Source organism: Pteropus alecto, unplaced genomic scaffold (genome assembly GCF_000325575.1).
Source record: "Pteropus alecto unplaced genomic scaffold, ASM32557v1 scaffold14, whole genome shotgun sequence".
NCBI lineage: Eukaryota > Metazoa > Chordata > Mammalia > Chiroptera > Pteropodidae > Pteropus > Pteropus alecto.
Genome location: NW_006436810.1, coordinates 10017818 through 10022223, shown reverse-complemented (window position 1 = coordinate 10022223; position 4406 = coordinate 10017818).

Here is a 4406-nt window from a genome sequence, read left to right as displayed (position 1 = left end):
ACTGTCCTGTGGCCCCAGAGAGAGGGCAGCAGATTCCCAATGAGCTGCCCACGAGTTGGGGAATCCCAGAGAGAACCAACAAAGTGAGGACTGGGCTTCTGAAGGACCCACAATAACCAGGGAGATCAAAGACAGAGAGAGATTATTAGTTCCAGGTAGTCTGGGACACACAGACTATACAAGGTCACAGAAAGATTTAATGAACAGGAAGCAGTGTTTAAAAAAAAATAAATCTGTAGGTTACATATAGAAACTGGACACTCTGCCAAATCCCAATCTGGTAAATGTCAGCCAACAGCCTTACTACAACTCAACAAAAGGTCTTTTCAACATTAATGGTCAAAAATACTTGGGGACCAGACTTGGAAATTCTTGGCATGGACATATCAGAGCTGTTGCGAGTGGTTCTGACTCATGTCCACATTACTGGACAATTCCATCACCCAATTAAGCATCTTAATGGCGCCTTTCATGGTCACACCTAAGTTGTCAAAGAAGCTATCTATGTGTAACCAAAATAAACCACGAACAGGCATTTAATCCCACCTCTAAACTGTTCTAGTCCTGCTGACGTGATTATCAACATGGGAAACACCCCTCTCTAATTTATTTCATGTAGTTTATAATGAATCTTTCTAATCATGAGGATGGCCATTTAGAAGCCCAAGTATTCTTTCTAGAATGTAAATCTGATCAAGTTACTTTCCTCAGAAAAGAGCCCTCACTTCCTGAAATGGCTTTCAGGGCTCACCATTAAAAGGACCCGATCCATCACTCCATCCTCATGGCCTGTCCTTGCCAATGACAACCTTCTCTCAGCAGCTATCACCCATCGTCATTACTATTCTAAAGCCTGCCTTCTTGGCTAACAATAAGTTTATGAAGACAAGGACTGAGGCTCTTTGTTACTCACTGTATATATTTGTGGCTTCACGTGGTGTTTGGAACTTAGCAGGTGCTCAAGAAATATTTCTTTAAGAAATGAACTAGGGTGTCAATGAATAACTAAATGACAAGAATCTTTCAAAGTCATTCACTCTGAGATAGCAAATCTGATATTTGGCTGGAGGTACGCATGCCTTTTTCGGTCTGGTCATGTTGAGCTGGGTGCCTCATTGAGCTCTGCTCTCTCTATTGATACAAAGAAGAAACAAGCTCCACCCACAGAAAGAGGAAAAAAGGAAGCTTCTCCCTAAGAAAGATCTCAGAAGGATAAGGATAAGATGGATGACACTCTCGGGAAGAGAATCAAAGGAATATGGGGACTCTAAAGCAAACATGGGGGGTTGGTGTCATGGGGTTGTTGCTGCCAGGAGGACGAGGGCCTCCCATCAGCAGCCCTTTCTCTGACGCCTTTGATAACTAATGGCCAATAAAGAGAATGATCTCAGACCATGGCATAATATCCAGTAGTATTAAGGTAGGGAAACTGTATAACTTATCATCCAAACCAGGATACTTTTGAGAATGAAATGGGAAGCTACTGATTATGACATAAGGACAAGAGAAGCAAGCCGGGACTGAGACAGTCATACCAGGCTTATAGTCATTCCATTAACCCAGACACTTTAAGAGCCAGCATGTGGGGAAGGAGTGGGAGTCCTCAAATGCAGAAGTTTGGGGGAGGGGATTTTCACTTTTTCCCCAAGAGTGGTCTTCGTTAAGTCTTCATTTCTGCCATTTCATTCTGCTCCTAAGAATTTCTGGGAGAAAAGAAAAAAGATCTAAAAGAAGTAAAGGAAAGAAACTAGACTTATTGGTAAATATACAGACAAACCTCTCGCTGGACCGCTGCCCAGACAATGATTTCCTATTGTCCTTTAACTTAGCGGCACTTTAACAAGGGGGAGACACTGTGAGCAGAGAGACGCCATAGAAGGCGACCTGCTACCCCTCGTTGATGCACCGTGACTCAGAATCTGGTTCGATGTCACTGACGGCCCATGGGGAGTTTCAGGCTTCCTCGTGCATTGGTGTGTGGAAAGCAGCAATTTTGTCTGAGTCACGCTGGTATCCTGTGCACCAAACACAGATTTGAACGATTTCTTGCAATAAGAAGGGAGAAAACAGCCATCTATACACTAGAAGAATTCCCAAGCACGGGAAGGAATGAAAACAACAGAAACGAAAATAAAGTGCTATCGGAGCCAATCGGAGGAAAAAAGTGAAACTATTTTCATTTGTCGAGACCCAGGTAAAGGAGATGGGCCTCGGAGATTGTCTTCGCTGCTTTCTCCCCGACTTCTTTCGTTTAAAAAAAAAAAAAAGTTAATAGTCTTTAGTTTCTTCTGGAGCAGTTTTAGGTTTACAGGAAATTTGAGCAGAGAGTACAGACTTTCATAGACAACCCTCACTCTCTCGCCCCACTTTTCCCTATTATTAATATCTGGCATATTAATAATATATTTGTTAGAATCGACGAGCCAGTATTAATATTATTTATTAAATTAGTAATTAAATACATTGTTCGTAATTTACTTTAGGATTGATGCCTTCTGTGGTGCACCCAATGGGCACGGACACACGGGTAGTGACCTGTGTGCTCCTTCACGGTCTCATACAGAATAATTCATGGCTCTATGTGATGGATATTTAGGTAGTTTCCATGTCTTGGCTGTAGTGAGTAAAAGCTTCAATGAACATGGGGTTGCAGAGATCTCTTCAAGATCCTGATTTTCTGCCCTATGGATATGCACCCAGAAGAGGGTTGTTGGATTATAGGGTAGTCCTATTTTCAATTTTGGGGGGAACCTCCACACTGTTTTCTATAGCGACTGCACCAATTTACATTCCCACCAATAGCGTACGAGGCTTCCCTTTTCTCACAGCCTCACCAACACTTACCTCCTCTCTCCCTTGATGTAAGCATCCTAACAGGTGTGAGGTGATGTCTCATTGTCATTTGCATTTGCATTTCCCTGATGATTAGTGATGCTGAGCACCTTTCCATGTACCTGTTGGCCGTGTGTACGTCTTCTCTAGAGAAATGTCTATCCGTTCCTTTGCCCGTATTTTTGACTGAGATGTAATTGACATATCACATCAGCTCTTTGAAAGAGTGGAAATAGCTGTGTTCTCCCCACCCCAGTCCTGGTGGCCCCAAAAGTTCCTGCCTCCGTGCTATGAAGAAGCTCAGGAGTGTGGATCCACTCCGGTTACCACGCTCAGAGGCTGGATTGGCAGCATCTCTCTAAGTCCTGTGTCATTCATTGTCCAGCACTGGCATTGGTGCTTTTGAAGGCCCCTCCGCAAGCATTAATCTCAGCCTTGACTCTACATAGTGGCCTTTCAGCTCAGTTGCTACCCTTTCAAGGGGCCTTTGGGATTCTGAGACTGCTCTTTATCACTCACTCTGAGACTCTTTTAGGGATGGAGTCCAAGCCAGATGCCACGTAGCTCTGCCTTGGTCACACCCACGGTGCCCAACCTATCTGATGACTCTGAGCTCCTGACAGCATATGCCAGGTGCCATGTAGAAAGATCCAGCGTTCAATAGAGAGACTTCATTCATTGTCTCTTCAAGATGTTGAAAGTAAAAAGTAGTTGCCAAGAAACAACTCTTATTTTTTCCATCCCCATTATTATAGCTTCATGTCTCTCCATTGTCCCACAGTTAAACCTACTGCGCCCAGGGAATCCTGGAAGTGAGCCAAGGTGGCTTCTCGGTTTATGCATGTGATCAATGGGCTTGGTAAAAAATTATTAGGAGACCCCATACAGCAAGACAGCTATTCCAGTGCCACAAGGCAAATTTATGTGTTATTTTTAAGAGATATTCTTCAGCCTTATACTTCGTTGAGGCTGTTGATTGCTTGTTACTTTATAATATCTATATTATAATATAGAGAATAAATTAAACCTATCCTTTAATGCCCCAGTGGGAAAGGAAAAGCTATTATCAGCTACCACCGTCAATAATAAAGAGAGTGGCCCAAGACCTCAGGAGAGAAGCGTTGGCCAGCGGCAGACAGCCTTCTCTGGGATGGGGGGGTGGGGTCTGAGGGGCTCTCCTGCTCTGTTCAGAGCTCTGAGTGAGTTCAGGAAGGAAGCATTCACTGAGAGGGCACTGAGGGAGCAGTAAATACGTGATGGTCACTATTCTCTGGTTATTACTTGAAATTTTCTTGAATAGAAAATAAAGAGGCTTTAAAAAATTCTTTAAAGTGTTTTAAAATAAAAATCTTCTGATTTCTGTCTCATTATTCTGAAATGTTACTCACTGCATTATTATGAAGGAGAGAGGAAGGGAGGGAAGGAGGGAGGGAGAGAGGAAAGGAAGGAAAGAAGAATGAAAGGAAGGGAGAGAGGTGGGGGAGAGAGAAGGAAGGAAGGAAAGGAAAGGAAAGGAAGAAAGAAAGAAAGAAAGAGAGAGAGAGAGAGAGAGAGAGAGAGAGAGAGAGAAAGAA